Source organism: Lethenteron reissneri, unplaced genomic scaffold (genome assembly GCF_015708825.2).
Source record: "Lethenteron reissneri isolate LAM-NWPU_2019-01 unplaced genomic scaffold, ASM1570882v1 scaffold_100, whole genome shotgun sequence".
NCBI classification, from domain to species: Eukaryota; Metazoa; Chordata; class Hyperoartia; order Petromyzontiformes; family Petromyzontidae; genus Lethenteron; species Lethenteron reissneri.
Window position 1 is genome coordinate 21,287 of NW_026890676.1, and position 20,741 is coordinate 42,027.

Below are 20,741 nucleotides of genomic sequence, written 5' to 3' on the forward strand. Positions count from 1 at the left end.
TCTTTCGGTAAAGTCACGTAGAAGGGAAATAATAAAATAATAAAAATAAAACTATTAAATAATTTTCACGACGTTTCGGCCACAGCGCAAGCAGCCGTACTCAGGTGAAGAACAGGTCTGTCGGAAAGATAGCGTCTGAATGAACAGGTCTGTCGGAAAGACAGTCGGAAAGACAGACCTGTTCATTCAGACGCTGTCTTTCCGACAGACCTGTTCTTCACCTGAGGACGGCTGCTTGCGGTGTGGCCGAAACGTCGTGAGAATTATTTTATTATGTTTCATTTTTATTATTTTATTATTTCCCTTCTACGTGACTTTACCGAAAGAACCAAGAAGAACAACAACAACGTCATTCTACTTGCATGTAAAACGGAATGAATAAACTACAGAGATGACAACGTGTAAACAAACAAACAAACACCGCAGCTTCAGAGAGACGACAACAACCGAGGAGGAATTGCACAAACAGTGTAAACTACACAAGCTGCATGCTATGTCAAATAACACTGCGTGAAAGTTTAGCAGAATACTTTTATCTTTTCAAGACTAGCGAAAGCAAACCTTTAACATTGTAAACATTGAGTAACGCTGCTTTTGTAAAAGACGGCACTGGTAGAAAACTTATTCTTTTTTAAAGTGTGCACATAAAAGGCTTTTTCCAGATCGTTCTTGTATCTTCCATCTACAGATGTTCCTAATCATAGCATTATCTATCCACATTTAACATGCCCATTCCTAACTCCGTTTTCCACCTCTTTGCAATCATTTTAATACGAAAAAACACCTCGCCCCTAGTACCCACTCATTCCAACAGCATTTCAGTTAGTCCAGAAACACCTTTGCTCAAAAAACATCCTGCATCCACAAAACACATTTCAGGCACGGCAGTGGTCTGCTTGCGACGCATTTGTTCTCAGAGCGACCGGCGAGTTATCACGAGTCAAAGCATCGTTAATTTTGGAGCTTTCGTGACTGCAGGAATTATTCTTTGGTTCTTTCGGTAATGTCACGTCTGAAGATAAAATAATAAATTAATTAATAGCATACTACGACGTTTCGATTGCAACACAAGCAATCATCATCAGGTATAAATGAAATAGCAACAAAAAATCTAACCAGAAAACTATAGACAGACAGATAAATTAATTTAGTGTGTTCTTTCTCCCTCTCCTAATGTTCAAGCTTGCGTACTTTACTACGCGTTCTTCGTACTCATTGACATGTAATTTTTTTCTCTAACCCCTCCCTCTCTCTGCCTCCGCCCCCCTCTGTCTATTTAAGGCCTCGCCACAGAGACGATCACCCCTCTCTGTGCCTGTGTTACTCTCTCTCTATGTATCTTGGTGATGTCTGTCTGCTTATATGTCTGTCTATAGTTTTCTGGTTAGATTTTTTGTTGCTATTTCATTTATACCTGATGACGATTGCTTGTGTTGCGATCGAAACGTCGTATTATGCTATTATTTAATTTATTATTTTATCTTTAGACGCGACTTTACCGAAAGAACCAAAGAACAACGCATCGTCGTCACTCGACCCTTCAGTGCCGCCATTTTGTTTCTTGGCCTTCACCCATCGCAGGATCATCTCCGTCGGCACGGTTCAACTCAACGGCGGGAACTCTCTCTTTGTTTCCCACGCCCCCCCCCGCGCATCCTCCCACTCTGCCTCGTCGTTCCGGCCCTCCGCCCCGCATCCGTCATCCCCCTCGTTGAGCTCTTCCAATCACTCACCCACCCACTCATTCACTCACTCACCAACCCTCTCACTCACCCACCCACTCACCCACCCACTCATCCACCCACTCACCACTCATCCACCCACTCACCAACCTCACCACTCATCCACCCACTCACCAACCTCACCCAATCACCCACCCACTCACTCACCCACCCACTCATTCACTCACTCACCAACCCTCTCACTCACCCACCCACCCACTCACCCACCCACTCATCCACCCACTCACCAACCTCACCACTCATCCACCCACACACCAACCTCACCCAATCACCCACTCACTCACCCACCCACTCATTCACTCACTCACCAACCCTCTCACTCACCCACCCACCCACTCACCCACCTACCCCCCCGCGCATCCTCCCACTCCGCCCCGCATCTGTCATCCCCCTCGTCGAGCTCTTCCGTCGCTCCCGGCGCCCCCAAATCCGCTCCCGGCGCGCCCGGCTGCCTGGGGTCGCCGCAGCACGAGTAGCGGCGGTGCACGTGCTGCGAGTAGCCGCCCGAGTGCGAGAAGCCCGGCCGCAGCGCCCGCAGCGGTACGGCTTCTCGCCCGAGTGCAGCCGCGAGTGCTCGATCAGGTGCTGCTTGTGCTTGAACGCCTTGCTGCACACCTCGCAGCGGTGGGGACGCCTGCCTGCGACGGACAGGGAACGGCGGGGCGGGGTTATCGCCCTCGCACGGCATGCAGGAGGTCGTGGGTTCGAACCGGGCGCTGATAGCCCGCTGTATATTTGCATACTCTTAGTTTTTTCGGTAAAGTCACGTAGGTAAAAAATGAAATTTATAAAAATAAAATAAAAATCACGGCGTTTTGGAGGCAACACAAGTCTCCGTCATCAGGTGGGGACCGTCACAGCCAAATTTGCTGTATACAGCCTCCAAAACGTCGTGATTTTTATTATTTAATTTTTATTAATTTTAATTTCATTTTTTACCTACGTGACTTTACCAAAAAAACTAGGAGTATGAATCCTTGCAGTCACGAAAGCTTCAAATCTAGAAGTATATTTGCAGTTTGCGTGTTCTCTCTCCCCATGGTGGCGTGGGTTTTCCTCCAGGTGTGTTGGGTTCCCCCCTCCCCCCACACACACATTTATAAACAGGCATTTAGATTATTTGGCTGCTGTGAATTTCCACGCGAAAAGCCACTTAATTGGGCTACAATTCGTGATCGCAAGGTCGCTTCTGAAAAAGAGCTGCATAGCACAGTGGGCCTTACCTGGTAGAAATAAGAGTTAGTCGGGTTTTTTAGTAAAATAAAACATCAGCGAGGCTGGGGAGGCTGCGAGATTCACTTCACGTGGCTGACGGCATGAAACGGGGGCGGTAAACACAGCGGTGCCCACTGGGGATACTCTTCACCGCCGACATGATAAGCCTCAACATGAAATCGGTTTTACAAATAAACACCAGCTGTGCTGCTAATTGCACTCCGGTTTTGGTGGGTGAGCAGCGCGTTGACACGGCGAGGCAGCGACACCCAGAAACCAAAAATACCCACGCGGGCGCACGCACACACGCACACACGCACGCGCACGCACACACGCACGCACGCACACACGCACGCACGCACACACGCACACACGCACACGCACACACGCACACTCGCACACACGCACACACGCACACACACGCGCACACGCACACACGCACACACACACACACGCACACACACACCACACGTACACACGCACGCACACACACGCACACACGCACGCACACACGCACGCACGCACACGCGCACCGCACACGCACACACGCACACACGCACACACGCACGCACGCACACACGCACACTCACACGCACGCACACACGCACGCACACACGCACACACGCCACACACACACACGGCCACACACGCACACACGCACGAACACACGCACGCACACACGCACACACGCACGCGCACACGACCGCACACACGCACACTCACACACACGCACACCGCACCCACACACGCACACACGCACGCACGCACGCACACACGCACGCACACGCGCACACGCACACACGCGCACACACGCACCACACACGCACACGCACACACGCACACACACACACACGCACGCACACACGCACACACACACGCACACACACGCGCACGCACGCATGCACGCCCAACCGCGCACACAATCGTGTTAGTGGGCGACGCCGGTTCATTACACGGCGTGTCCGTCATGCCGTTCATTCTTCCATTTCATTAAAAACTTAAGCGAGTGCCGACGGTCGCGCGTCATCCGATTATTACAATTCATCACCTGCCTCCGCCTCCGGAGAAGACGCGTGAGAGCGGCGCACGATGGATGAAACCCGCCGCCCGTGAGCGCAAGCGCGCGGGGACGCGACGCCGCGTACCTGCGTGCTCGTACTTGTGCCGCGGCAACAACGGGCCGCTCTCCTGGAAGGTTTCGTCGGACAGGTCGCGGGCGAACGAGCTCCCGGGCACGCGCTCCCCCCTCCTCTGCCGCTTGCGCGCGGGAGCTCCCGAGTCTGTCACCGCGACCGAGCCCACGGGGACTCCCTCTCCCCGCTCAGGAGACTCTCCCTGTGGAGCGCGATCGCCGGTGAGCCGCCGAGGTTAACCGACGGAATTTCGTCTCCTTTGCGTATTTGCCTCTCAGCTACCCACTCGGCCATCCACCCACTCAGCCACCCACTCAGCTACCCACCCACTCAGCAACCCACTCAGCTACCCACTCAGCTATCCACCCACTCAGCCACCCACCTACTCAACTACCCACTCAGCTATCCACCCACTCAGCTACTCACTCACCCAGCTACTCACTCACCCAGCTACACCCACTCAGCTACTCACTTACTCAGCTACTCACTTACTCAGCTACTCACTCACTCAGCTACTCACTCACTCAGCTACTCACTCACCCAGCTACTCACTTACTCAGCTACTCACTCACTCAGCTACTCACTCACTCAGCTACTCACTCAGCTACTCACTTACTCAGCTACTCACTTACTCAGCTACTCACTCACTCAGCTACTCACCCACTCAGCTACTCACTCACCCAGCTACTCACTCACCCAGCTACTCACTCACTCAGCTACTCACTCACTCAGCTACTCACTCACCCAGCTACTCACTCACTCAGCTACTCACTCACCCAGCTACTCACTCACCCAGCTACCCACTCACTCAGCTACTCACTCACCCAGCTACTCACTTACTCAGCTATCCACTCACTCAGCTACCCACCCACTCAGCTACTCACTCACTCAGCTACTCACTCACCCAGCTACTCACTCACTCAGCTACTCACTCACCCAGCTACAATCACTCAGCTACATCCTTGTGGATGTGCACAATGTCAGCAGCGTTGATTCAGAACAAGCAGATTCTGGGATCGATATTTGACATACAGTGTCTCATCAGCCGAGGCAGACTCACTTGCATCAAGATTTTATCTGGAGGGACCCGCTCTTTAATATGTGGATCCTAGTTCGACGCAACATCACGTAATACGAAGGATTTCAGCAACGAAACATTCACGCATCTATCTCTCCGCACAATGAATAAGGTTCAACACGTGAATTGTAAACACAAGGCGGCACCACCAGTGCGCGTGTGCTTCCGTGTTAGTCCAACAGCGCAACCTCCAAGCAGTTTATTCTTTGGTTCTTTCGGTAAAGTCACGTATAAAGATAAAATAATAATTTAAATTAAATACTAGCGTACGACGTTTCGATTGCAACACAAGCAATCGTCATCAGGTATAAATGAAATAGAAACACAAATCTAGTATACTTAGAAATGTAATGTAATACAACAGAGAGTCGGATAACATAACGGTCAACACCCTACCTGCTTGATTACATTCTTCCTGAGAATGCTAAATTTGAGAGAGAGATTAAACACAGAACCAGAAACATAGACAGACATATAAGCAGACAGATATCACAGAGATACTCCAAGCAGTTGCTCTTACCTGTGCAAAGTGGCGCATCTTATCGTGGAAGTCGGCGAGAGCAGCCGCGTCCGCAAGGCCTCTGTACGGTGACACGTGGGACAGCAAGGCTGCTTGGTCCAGGCCCGTGTAGGGACTCAGGCCGGGGTCACCCATGTGGAGGGCCGCAATCAAACCGGGCGGCAGAAAGGCCGCGAGCACGGGACCGTTGCCGTAGCTGGAAGTGACCGTGTTCATTGTCGGCTTGTTCTCGTGTAAACGGTCAACGCCGTTGTTGCTCGACGAGCCATCGGTCACGTGAGAAGCACTCGAGTCCAGCTCGCCGTGCGATCTCTTCGCGTAAGTCAAGTCCAACGGCTCCTCTTGGCGCTCAACGCCGCTCGAATCGTGGAACTCGACAAAGCCCGTCTCTCCGAGCCTCGCCGTGCTCAACTTTGGCACCGACAAGTCGAGCGGCCGGGCCTGGTCTCGACCGCGGCGAGGACCGACCGCCACGCCGGCGGGCTGCCCGCTCTCCGCGTGACCTGCCGCCGAGTCGGATCGGGCACCCGTCGGCGAGCCCGCCAGGTGCCGCTCCGGACTTCCCTCCGTGCCGTGGCCGGCGTGCCCAGCCGATGCCGGGCCGAGCTCGCGGGAGGGAGAGCCGGACGCACGGTGCTCCGGCGCTCTGCCCGCCGCGTTGAATTTCTCCTCCAGCCACTTGGAGAAAACGTCTCTGGGGAGGTTCATGGCCAACGACATCTTCATCGACTCCTCGGGACTCGCCTCGACACTTCCGGCAAGACAGTACGACTTCAGGGAAGCCGACTGGTCTCCGAGTCCGGTAGCGCCGCTCCCTTTCAACCCCTTTCCGGCCGACGACTTCGACTTCTTTCGTTGAGCCGGAGACGGAGGCTGCGGCGCTGCCGGTTGAGGCGACGCGTCGATCTCGTCGTTCACCTTGCAGAGGTAGCGCTCGTGTTGGCGCAGAGGTACTGCGCTCGGAAACAGTTCGTGGCGATAGCGGCACGCGTGGCGAGCCGCCCCTTCCACGTGGGAAGAACGCTCGTGCAGATCCGGCTCTTTGGTCTTGATCTTGCCGGCGGGACGACCCGTGGCCTCCGGTCCACTGATCCGCAGGAAGTCCTCGTTGTCATCGTGACCTGAGCTCTGGGTGGCTTTGGGAGACGTGGCGACGGCCCATTCCATCTTGCCGGCGTCAGCCGTCGAGGCAGCGGCAACTGGAGATGTCGCCTCCCGCGCCGCGCCATCCGCCGTGACGGAGCCCACGCACTTGTTGGCTCTCTTGTGCGAGCTGTACGAGCCCGAGTGAGAGAAGCGCTTCTTGCAAATTGGGCACCCGTACGGCTTCTCCCCTGGAAATTACAAACAAACACAGCCACGACGGAGGTTTCTGGGTTACATCGCGTCAGTGTGAACGACGCGTCGTCAAAAACCGACACGGCCGGTTCGTAAAGTTTGCGACGCGAAACACAACGTGCCGATTCGTTACACGAGCTCAGCACGCCGGCGTGCTGGAGAGCAAACCCACGACATTTGCAATTCAAGTGCGGCGACGTTTTCGCCAGTAACTACAACCAGCGTCATCAGGTGGGCAGCCAGAATTGTGGACGATATCGGTCGCGAAAGTCGTCGTGTCAAAGCAAAACATTATAAACGCATCATCCAAAGTGCCGCGTGACGCGGTGAATGCGGCCTGCGCTGTAGACACACGCGCAGGAAGGAAATCACAGAATTGAAGCTTTCGTGACTGCAAGAATTCATATTCTTAGGTTTTTTCAGTAAAGTCACCGTGTAGGTAAAACATAAAAATTAATGAAAATAAAATAAAATAAAAATCACGACGTTTCGGAGGCAACACAAGTCTCCGTCATCAGGTGGGACCGTCACAGCCGGATTAGCTGCATCAAGTCGTGATTTTAATTTTATTTTATTTTCATTAATTTTGATGTTTTACCTACGTGACTTTACCGAAAAAACCTAAGAATATGAAGGAAATCACGTCGGTGGGTGCGTTCTGCCAAACGTCGCAATTGTTCCACACTCACCGCTGTGGATGCGGAAGTGTTCCTTGAGGTGGTGTTTGCTCTTGAAGTCTCTCCCACACTCTGTGCACTTGTGGCTCGCGGCAGCGGGAGGCTGACCCTTCTGCGCAAAGATGGAACAGAGGTGCGAAGTGAGAATCAGAATAATAAAACAATTTTACCGGAGGGAATCAGATGAGCTATGAAGCTCTTCAGCACGGGCGTTGGGTAGGGGCGAGTAAGCGCGACTCCGCAAGCAGCTCAACGACGCGTCGCGACTTCTATTCCCCCGCACACATTCAGACAGACACATTCAACAGACACATTCAGACAGACACATTCAGACAGACACATTCAGACAGACACATTCAGACAGACACATTCAGACGGACGCATTCAGACGGACGCATTCAGACAGACACATTCAGACAGACACATTCAGACAGACACATTCAGACAGACATATTCAGACAGACACATTCAGACAGACACATTCAGACAGACACATTCAGATGGACGCATTCAGACGGACGCATTCAGACAGACGCATTCAGACAGACACATTCAGACAGACACATTCAGACAGACACATTCAGACACATTCAGACAGACGCATTCAGACAGACACATTCAGACAGACACATTCAGACAGACGCATTCAGACAGACACATTCAGACAGACACATTCAGACAGACACATTCAGACAGAAGCATTCAGACAGACACATTCAGACGGACGCATTCAGACAGACGCATTCAGACGGACGCATTCAGACGGACGCATTCAGACGGACACATTCAGACAGACGCATTCAGACAGACGCATTCAGACAGACGCATTCAGACGGACGCATTCAGACGGACGCATTCAGACAGACGCATTCAGACAGACGCATTCAGACAGACGCATTCAGACAGACACATTCAGACAGATGCATTCAGACGGACGCATTCAGACGTGCGATGATGCCGGCAAACGGGGGGTCAGTCACCTGGCCCGCCCGGGGAGGTCGCGGTGATGTGTGGAGATCCGCGAGGGCCCCCTCGTGCCGGCGGCGAACGTGCTTCCGCAGCGAGCCCCGACGCTTGTAGCCGCGGCCGCAGTGAGGGCACGGCAGCAGCGGCGGCGGCGGCAGCGGCGGCGCGGCAAACGAGCCGTGAGTCCTCGGGCCTAGCGGGGAGGCACGGGGCGAGGGGGCCGCTGGTGGTGCATGAAGAGACGACGCAATCCCACCGATGTGACGGACCGCTGTCGAGTTTGGTGGTCCGTGTTGTTCACGTCGTCTGTCGTGAAAATTCGGTCACGGTTCCTACGATCGCTGTTTCATTGCTTTTATGGCCAAGCGTGGTGGTGTTTTCTTTTAGACGCTGTCGCCTCGACAGACCTGTTCTTCACCTGAGGACGGCTGCTTGTGTTGTGGCCGAAACGTCGTGAGAATTATTTTATTATGTTTTATTTTTATTATTTTATTACTTCCCTTCTACGTGACTTTACCGAAAGAACCAAGAAGATTTTATGGCTTTGTTTTGGTGATTTTCGAAAAGTGTTTTTGGTTTGGCCGTGTTTTGTTTGTTGTAGAACGGAGTTAGACTGATGGCCTTAATCTAAGTTGCACGCCTCCCTCTCATTCCGCTTCTCACTCTGCGAATGCGTCGCTTAACGGAGATGCCACCGCCTGCGTTGGCAAATACGCAATTGCCGGGTGTCTTGCGATGCCGCTGCCACAAGCGTGGCACGCCCGGCTCTGGTTGGCCCACCCCGAACCGCTGAACGTAACGATCGCTTGGTGAAATTAGCCGCAATCCAGAATAACGTTTGGCCACGTGGCCCAGGGGTAGAGAAAGTCGCTCGCAATCGGGAGGCTGCGAGTTCAAATCGTCATTTGGGGATGGGAAGTTGATTCAGCCCGTCACCGCTTTGGTCTCTCACGCCATGGGAATGTGAAATTCCCACCAGTGGCAATGAATCGGTACCCAGTGAGACGATCACAGCTGCCTCAATGCTCGCTGGAGCAGAACATATACTCTGTGGATTTAGTTCTTGTTGTTAAGTCGACAAATGCTACAAACGTGTTTTTTTTTTTATTTAAAGCTTTCGTGACTGCAGGGATTCATCTTCTTGGTTCATTCGGTAAAGTCGTCACGTAGAATGGAAGTAATAAAATAATAAAAATATAACATAATATAATAATTCTCACGACGTTTCCGCCACAACGCAAGCAGCCGTCCTCAGGTGAAAACCAGGTCTGTCGAGAAGACAGAAGACAGGTCTGTCAAGAAGACAGAAGATAGAGTCTGTCTTCTCGTCAGACCTGTTCTCCACCTGAGGACGGCTGCTTGCGTTGTGGCCGAAACGTCGTGAGAATTATTTTATTTTATTATGTTTTATTAATATTATTTTATTATTTCCCTTCTACGTGACTTTACCGAAAGAACTAAGGTGTTTTTTTTCCCTTTCATTTTAAACACAACGCTAACAACTACGCTGTAAAGTCTGAGCACGTGCGCTCTTACCGCCACCACCGCCACCACCACCACCGCCACCACCACCGCCATCACCACCGCCACCACCACCACGGCGAGTGGCCCCACTGCCCGGCACATCGCACTCCGCCAATGTCCCGTCCTGCGCACTGCCCAGCGCCTCGGCAGTCTTGTCCACGCCGGGATTGACACCGGTCCCCTCTAAGTTCGTCTCGTCATCCTCCGCCGCCGCCGCCGCCTCCACCTCGTCTTTCTCCTCCTCTTCGTCCACCTCCTCGATGATCTGCAGCCTCTCCTCGTCGTCCTCATCCGGGTCGCGGTCTCGCATCGCCGCGCTCGCGTAGCTCGCCACTGCGACCGAGCAGAGCGGCGCGTCAGCGCGTTTGCCGACGGTTTTACCTTCAAGGGTGTCACTCAAAGGAAACAACCAGGAGGACAACTGTGGTGAACATTGCTTCACGCTCGCTTCTAAAGATCCATTGCTTTGTTATTTCGATGTAAAGCTTTCGTGACTGCAGGGATTCATCTTCTTGGTTCTTTCGGTAAAGTCACGTAGAAGAGAAATAAAAATTATATTATCATATTATTTTATTATTTTATTATATGATATTATTATATTATATTATTATATAATAATATTATTATATTATTATATTATTTTATTATATTATTTTATTATGTTTTATTTGTATTATTTTATTACTTCCCTTCTACGTGACTTTACCGAAAGAACCAAGAAGATACTTTATTATTATTAATATATTCTCCCCCCTCCCGCCCCCTCCATTCCCAGTGTGTGGTCTAGCACATCTGACACGAACATCATTTTTGTTCACCTACGTGACTTTACCGAAAAAAAACTAAGAGTATGAATCCTTGCAGTCACGAAAGCTTCAAATCTAGAACATCATCACATCGACAGCGAGGATGACCGGGCGAGACTGACGCCACGTGCTTTGCCAAGGCCAGGTTTGTTTTTCTCCCACCGTCCCACTAATGGCTTAGGTCTGTGAATAAACTTTTACATTGCGCGCAGAGGTCACAAACGTGGTTTTGATTCCTTACCCGTACCTGGCCGCACCAGGGTCGCAATTGGGTACCCGTACCCGGCCGGGTACAGGTACCCGTTCCCTACCTGTACCCGTACCCTACCCGAAATGAGTGACAAACGGTTACTCACCAGTGACTCACGGCCGACCCGTATCCGTACCCGGCCGCACCAGGGTCGCAAACGGCTACCCGTACCTGGCTGGGTACGGGTAGCCGGCTATCGGGTAGGGTACGGGTATCGGGTACCCGGTTGCGACCTCTGGTTGCGGGGGATCTGTGTGCCTATGAGGAAGTGTTCCTGCATGCGGCAAAGACTAATTCCATGCCGTTCTGGCTGACCATTCACGGTGACAGCAACGCACAGCGTTGCCACGTCTTACACGTTTTGTTCGGGGGGGTTTTATTATCCCGAAAAAGTTCGCTTAATTTTCCGACCGTACGCATATTTTTCACCGTTGCTGAAAAAATATCACTAAAAATGAACACCGCTTGTGCGGATTGAATGCAACAACAATTCACAGCGTAACCAGTGAGACGGTTCGCTTGAAAAAAGAACGTATCCTTGACTGCATTTGGTCCCCACGTGTCACTGTCACGGACAGCAGGATTTGCACATTTATTTTTTCTAACAAATAAGGCCCACTGAGTCATGTCGGTTTTTTAACAGAAGCGACCTGGCCAAAAATGATAGCTCAACAAAGCAGCCTCTGTGTAAATTTATAGCAGCCAAATACTTTGAACGCATGTTGATTCTAAACGTAGAGGTAAACACCGGATGACCCGGAGACAAATCCACCCGCCACCATGGGGAGAACACGCAAACTCCAAATATACAGCAGCAGGCGTCAGGGTCGGGATCGAACCCACAACATCCTGTATACCAGGCGAGGTAGTTAACATCTCCTAGCCACCGTGATGATGATGAGAGAGAGAGAGACACGCAAGCTCCAAATATACAGCAGCAGACGTCAGGGTCGGGATCGAACCCACGACCTCCTGTATACCAGGCGAGGTAGTTAACATCTCCTAGCCACCGTGATGATGATGAGAGAGAGACACGCAAACTCCAAATATACAGCAGCAGGCGTTAGGGTCGGGAATGAACCCACGACCTCCTGCACACCAGGCGAGGTAGTTAACATCTCCTAGCCACTGCAGCAACCCAATCTCAATGTTCAAGGGCTCTTGTATGGTGCCATTAAAAAAACAAAACAGCATTCTTATTCTTATTAACCAGCGCTTACAATAGAGTCAATAGTTCGTTTGCAAGGTTCGAGTTCAAGGTCATTGATTAGGTATAGCCCTGTGAGCCATTCGGCTCTTGAAGGTGGTTACTGTGTTATTACTGTACGGTAGTAATACAGTAACAGAGCTGATCGACCCTCGGGGATCGATACACAAACGAGGGGTGGGATGGTGAGGCTGGTCAGCAACTTGTGGCTTCCTTGTGGCTAAACTCGCGCCATGGGAATGTGGAATTTCCACGGGCTTCTCGACGCTTCTCTGCGGTTGAAATTTTATTGTTTTAAACCGATAGTATTGGACATTAGCGACTAAGTTTTTTGCAACAGAAACTTCTTTTATTATTTCCCTTCTACGTGACTTTACCAAAAGAACCAAGAATGTGAATCCCTGCAGTCACGAAAGCTTCATATCGAAACAACCACAACAACAACACAACAACCACAACAACACACAAGATGATGGCAGATATTTAACACGATGTTATATTTAAACAATCTAACAACACAACCACCACCACAACAACAACAACACAACCACCACCACCACAACACACAAGATGGCAGATATTTAACACGTTGTTATATTTAAACAATCTAACAACACAACCACAACCACCACCACAACAACACAAGATGGCAGATATTTAACACGTTTATATTTAAACAATCTAACAAGACAACCACCACCACCACAACAACACAACAACCACAACAATATGGCAGATATTTGTCACGATGTTCATATTTAAACAATCTAACACCACCACAACAACAACAGCAAGATGGCAGATATTTGTCATGCAAGTCTTTACTTACTTCGTGTTAAACTGCAGTGTTCGTTACTGGGCTGCAACGCCACCTACTCACAACAACACAACAACAACACAACAACAATATGGGCAAGCTCACACGAGAGTGGGGGAGAACTTAGCAGCAGCAGCAACAACAACAACACAACAACAACATGGGCAAGCTCACACGAGAGTGGGGGAGAACTTAGCAGCAGCAGCAACAACAACAACACAACAACAGGGACACTGGCGAATTGAATTGTCATTTGATATTTGAGCCCAGCCACTTACTGCCACCCAGTGGCTTCTGCTAAGCGCTGCTGTTGGAGTGCAAGATGACAAATCTGACCACAGCCTGGGGCACAATGGCCCATCATCATCATCATAAGCCCTTTAATAAGCATGGCCGTTGACCCTGCAGGCCACTGAGCGAGCAACCCAACGTTCCTACCAGCTCCCTCCGCAGCAGGACGATGTGTTCATACACTAACATCTATACGCAAGGCGACTTTTGGGGGTAAATAACAGCTATTGTTTTATTTTTCGATTTAAAGCTTTCGTGACTGCAGGGATTCATCTTCTTGGTTCTTTCGGTAAAGTCACGCAGAAGGGAAGTAATAAAATAATAAAAATAAAACATAATAAAATAATTCTCACGACGTTTCGGCCACAACGCAAGCAGCCGTCCTCAGGTGAAAACCAGGTCTTAGAGTGGCCGTGTCTCCCTCGGACAACCGTGTCTCCCGTGGCCTACACAAAGAGCGGAGCAGCTGCACGAGAGAGACACGGGGAGAGAGAGACACACAGGAGAGAGACACGGGGAGAGAGACACGGGGAGAGAGAGAGACACGGGGAGAGAGACACGGGGAGAGAGACACGGGGAGAGAGACACGGGGAGAGAGACACGGGGAGTGAGACACGGGAAGTGAGAGACACGGGGGGAGAGAGACACGGGGCAAGAGACACACGGGGAGAGACACGGGGAGAGAGACATGGGAAAGAGACGTGGAGAGAAACATGGGAGAGAGACAGAGACATGGGAGAAAGACACAGGGAGAGAGACATGGGGAGAGAGAGAGACACAGGGAGAGAGACACGGGGCGAGAGACACACGGGGAGAGAGAGACACGGGGAGAGAGAAATAAGGGGAGATAGACATGGGAAAGAGACGTGGGAGAGAGACATGGGAGAGAGAGAGATATGAGAGAGAGAGTAAACTAAACTAAATATAAAAACTAAAACTCTAACTGTTTTCGTATTGACCAAGCCCCACTGACGCTTTTTGTCAGAAGTGATCAAAAATGAGATCAGCTCCACTGAGGAGGGGAACATCTTGATCGTCATCAAAGAGACACCTACAGACACCCACAGAGACCCACATACACCCATAGACACCCACAGAGACCCACATACACCCAGAGACACCCACAGACACCCAGAGAGACCCATAGAGACCCACATGCACCCATAGACACCCACAGAGACACAGAGAGACCCATAGACACTCACAGAGACCCACAGAGACCCATAGACTCCCACAGAGACCCACAGAGACCCATAGACCCACAGAGACCCGTAGACACCAGCAGACACGCACAGAGACCTACAGAGACCCACAAAGACCCACAGAGAACCACAGACACCCATAGTGACCCACAGAGACCCACCCAACCATTAATTCACCCACTCACTCTCCTAGACGCTCACTCACCCACTCACTCTCCTACACACTCACTCACCCACTCACTCTCCTACACACTCACCCACTCATCCTCCCAGTCACCCACCCACTCACTCTCCTACACACTCACTCACCCACTCACTCTCCTACACACTCACTCACCCACTCATCCTCCCAGTCACCCACCCACTCACTCTCCTACACACTCACTCACCCACTCACTCTCCTACACACTCACTCACCCACTCATCCTCCCAGTCACCCACCCACTCACTCTCCTACACACTCACTCACCCACTCACTCTCCTACACACTCACTCACCCACTCACTCTCCTACACACTCACTCACCCACTCACCCTCCCAGTCACCCACCCACTCACTCACCCCAACGTTGGCTTATGGGGATGACTTCATACGCACAGAGGTAGTACACACAACAACGACCGCCATTCGTTACCACGATGCGTGTTGCCAGGCCACGTGCACGTTGAGGCCACAGGTACACACAAACACAGGTACACACAAACACAGGTACACACAAACACAGGTACACACAAACACAGGTACAAACACACACACAGGTACACACACAGGTACACACACAGGTACACACATACACAGGTACACACACACACAGGTACACACACAGTTACACACACACACAGGTACACACACAGGTACACACACACACACAGGTACACACACACAGGTACACACACACACAGGTACACACACACACAGGTACACACACAGGTACACACACACACACAGGTACACACAAACACAGGTACACACACACAGGTACACACACACAGGTACACACAAACAGGTACACACACAGGTACACACACACACAGGTACACAGGTACAAACACACAGGTACAAATACACAGGTACACACACACAGGTACACACACACACACAGGTACAAACACACAGGTACACACACACAGGTACACACACACACAGGTACACACACACACAGGTACACACAGGTACACACACAGGTACACACAAACACAGGTACACAAACACATAGGTACACACACACAGGTACACACAAACAGGTAGAAACACACAGGTACACACACACACAGGTACACAAACACACAAGCACACAGGTACAAACACACAGGTACACACACACAGGTACACACACACACAGGCACACAGGTACACACACACAGGTACACACACACACAGGTACACACACAGGTACACACACACAGGTTCACACAAACACAGGTACACAAACACACAGGTACACACACACACAGGTACACACAAACACAGGTACACAAACACACAGATACACACACACAGGTACACACACAGGTACAAACACACAGGTACACACACACAGGTACACACACACAGGTACTCACACACACAGGTACACACACACACAGGTACACATACACACACACACAGGTACACACACAGGTACACACACACACAGGTACACAAACACACAGGTACACATACAGGTACACACAAACAGGCACACACAGGTACACACACAGGTACACACACACAGGTACACACACACAGGTAAACACACACAGGTAAACACACACACACAGGTACACACACACACAGGTACACACACACAGGTACACACACACACAGGTACACACACAGGTACACACACAGGTACACACAAACAAGTACACACACACAGGTACACACACACACAGGTACACACAGGTACACACACACAGGTACACACAAACAGGTACACACACACACAGGTACACTCACACAGGTACACACACACACACAGGTACACACACACAGGTACACACACACACAGGTACACACACACACAGGTACACACACAGTTACACACACACACAGGTACACACACAGGTACACACACACAGGTACACACACACACAGGTACACACACACACAAGTACACACACACACAGGTACACACACACAGGTATGCACACACAGGTACGCACGGATACAGCCTATTGATGACAATGTTATCCCAATGGAAATCGACTCCATATGCCCATTCCTCTACAATCGATTCCTAATGTAATCCCAACACAGCCTTACCATCAACACCACCATCATCACTGCCATCACCACCATCACCACCACTTCACCATCACCACCACTATCACCATCACCACCATCAGCATCACCATCACCACCACCATCACTATCATCACCATCAATGCCATCACCACCATCACCACCACCATCACCACCACCATCACCACCATCACCATCAGCATCACCATCATCACTGCCATCACCACCATCACCACCACTTCACCATCACCACCACTATCACAATCACCACCACTATCACTATCACCACCATCACTGCCATCACCACCACTATCACCACCAGCATCACCACCATCACCACCATCACCATCATCACTGCCATCACCACCATCACCACCACCATCAGCATCACAATCATCACTGCCATCACCACCATCACCACCACTTCACCATCACCACCACTATCACCATCACCACCACTATCACTATCACCACCATCACTGCCATCATCACCATCACCACCATCACCACCACTATCACTATCACCACCATCACCACCACCACCAATACTCACCTTCAGTAGTTAATATCAGCTACCACCATCACCAGAAATGACTCCACACGAGTCAATATGCTAATGAGCACTCGCCCCTCCCACCCACCGGCTCATTTGCATAAACCACGCCCACAACCATCACCTTGTGATGACGTCACACACACACAAAGACCCCCCGTGTAGCCTGTAACAGACTGTAGGGGCAAGTGCTGTTAGCGAGTAGCACCTGTGAAGGCTGGAACGGTACACGAGGGGGTGGGTGGTCAGCACTACGCCCGACCGCCTTTGTCTCCCCAGTGGCGATGTTGACTACACACCGCACCACGAACTCATTTGAGGCCGAGTCGACCTAGGGGAGGCCCAGGACCGGTAGCAACAGTGAATCCCCAGGTACAGCCTGGGAGATTGATTGGTCCACACCCGAGAGAGCTTTGGGTGTGGACCAATCAGGACAGTGCACACATGATCAGAGTTGTGTGTCTTGTTTGCATTAAGGCCGCAGGTATTGTGGCCAATGCAAACATGACTCCTCGTAAAAAAGGTGTCAGTTTTGGAACCTAATTTTCCAGTAAAAAATATGATAATTGGTTTTTTACCCTTCTATCTGGCAACAAAACTGACACCTTTTTTACAAGGAGTCATGTTTGCATAGACAGCAATACCTGCAGTCATAATACAAACAAAAGAACATAACATATACATTGTCCTTGAAGTTGATTGGTCCACACCCGAGACAGCTTTCCTTAGAGCCTAGTCTCACATGATGTTGGACCAGATGACGCCAAAAGGCGCACAACTCAATACAGTGCACCATCAGAGTATGAGAGCTCGGGGTGAAGCATTTACACCATTGGAACCTCATTTGCCAGTAAAAATATGATAGTTGGTTTTTTACCCTTCTATCTGGCAACAAAACTGACACCTTTTTTACGAGGAGTCATGTTTGAATAGACCACAATACCTGCAGCCATAATGCAAACAAAAAACATAACTCTGATGATGATATGCACTGTCCTTGAAGTTGATTGGTCCACACCCGAGACAGCTTTCCTTAGACAGCTTTCCTTGTCTATGCAAACATGACTCCTTGTAAAAAAAAGTGTCAGTTTTGTTGCCAGATAGAAGGGTAAAAACCAATGATCAGTTATGGCCATTTCAGAGAGAGTGTTTTGTGTGTTTGTGCTGCCTCGGCCCTGCTATTACTACTGCTGCTACTGCTGCTGTTGCTACTACTACTGCTGCTGCTACTGCTGCTATTACTACTACTGCTGCTGCTACTACTGCTGCTGCTGCTACTACTACTGCTGCTGCTACTGCTGCTGCTACTACTACTGCTGCTGCTACTGCTACTACTGCTGCTGCTGCTACTGCTACTGCTGCTACTGCTGCTGCTACTACTGCTGCTACTGCTGTTGCTGCTACTGCTGCTGGTACTACTGCTGCTACTGCTGTTGCTGCTACTGCTGCTGCTACTACTACTACTGCTGCTGCTACTGCTGCTGCTACTGCTACTACTGCTGCTGCTGCTACTACTACTGCTGCTACTACTACAGCTACTACTGCTGCTGCTACTACTACTACTGCTGCTACTACTGCTGCTGCTACTACTACTACTGCTGCTGCTACTGCTACTACTGCTGCTACTACTGCTACTGCTACTACTGCTGCTCCTCTCTGCGAACTTTCGGCGTCTCGTGAGGCAAGTGGAGAGTTTCACCGCCACCACTGCCAATGTCTTCTTGATCGCTCCCACTCCATGTTAGCAGGCAGGGTGTTTGTACGTCCGGAGTGGCACCCGCACGTGTGGCCACGACTACGGCGTTCCGCCTCCCGGTACGAGTTGAGACGCCTCATCATCATCAGCAGCAGCATCATCAGCATCATCATCATCAGCATCATCATCATCAGCAACAGCAGCATCATCATCAGCAGCAGCAGCATCATCATCAGCAGCAGCAGCATCATCAGCAGCAGCAGCAGCAGCAGCAGCATCATCATCATCATCAGCAGCAGCAGCAGCATCATCATCAGCAGCAGCAGCAGCAGCATCATCATCATCAGCAGCAGCAGCATCATCAGCAGCAGCATCATCATCATCAGCAGTAGCAGCAGCATCATCACCATCATCAGCAGCAACAAGGGATCTCTTCTATACAAAACCCTTGACTATACAGCTTACACACACACACATACACAGCTACACACACAGAGATTACACACATACATATACACAGCTACACACATACACACAGATTACACACACACATATACACAGCTACACACATATGTAGTGGTGGTATTGACGTGCGCCGACAGTGATGGATCACGGGGCGCGGGGTTGGGCACGCGATGTGGGCGTGGTATGGACGCGCGCGCCGGTGGTAAGGCGCGCTGACACAAGCTGGGAAAAGAGGATCGTAGCGAGTGCGCAGTGATTGGTCAGATAAGTGGGTGCTCTCAGCGACGTCCGCAGGAGGGGTATAAAGGGAGACGCGCGAGAGCACTCGTGGTCAGTGTTAACCAGTTGAAGACCGAAGACGGGGTGGAGGAGGTAGTGGCCCGAGACCCCTAGTCCCGCCGTCCTTGTGAGGACCGGGGCCCTGTGCGGCTCGGAGCCGAAACTGGGGGACCGTAGTCCGACGCCCGTGTGGGTCGGGACGGTGGTACCCAGAGCCGAGACGGGCACCCCGGCTGGGTGTGTCCCGGAAGGCTACGGGGCGTAAGAGCCCGTGTCAGTATAGCTGAGTGGGTGTTAGTCACCCGAGTAGCTGAGTGGGTGTTGGTCACCCGTGTAGCTGAGTGGGTGTTAGTCACCCGTGTAGCTGAGTGGGTGTTGGTCACCCGTGTAGCTGAGTGGGTGTTAGTCACCCGTGTAGCTGAGTGGGTGTTAGTCACCCGTGTAGCTGAGTGGGTGTTAGTCACCCGTGTAGCTAAGTGGGTGTTAGTCACCCGTGTAACGAAGTGGGTGTTAGTCATCCGTGTAACTACAAGTTGGTGAAAATAAAGAGTGTGCTACCCGTGAAGTCGTCTCCTGCCGAGTTACTACATTACACATGCACACACAGCTGTTAAGAGTTTGATGTTTTATTGATTCACAGAGTCGGTGCACATCACGAGTTTCCGTACTCGACTGTCACAGAGACACACAGAGACACACACACAGAGACATAGACACACACAGAGAGACACACACAGACACACACGCAGAGACACACAG

At 51.0% G+C, this 20,741-nt stretch overlaps 1 pseudogene; it reads right to left on the minus strand.

Annotated features, from left to right (window-relative positions):
* Window positions 1-1,540: 1,540 nt before the first annotated feature.
* On the minus strand, window positions 1,541-19,378 carry LOC133361401 (zinc finger E-box-binding homeobox 2-like; annotated as a pseudogene).
* Between the last annotated feature and the right edge of the window lie 1,363 nt (window positions 19,379-20,741).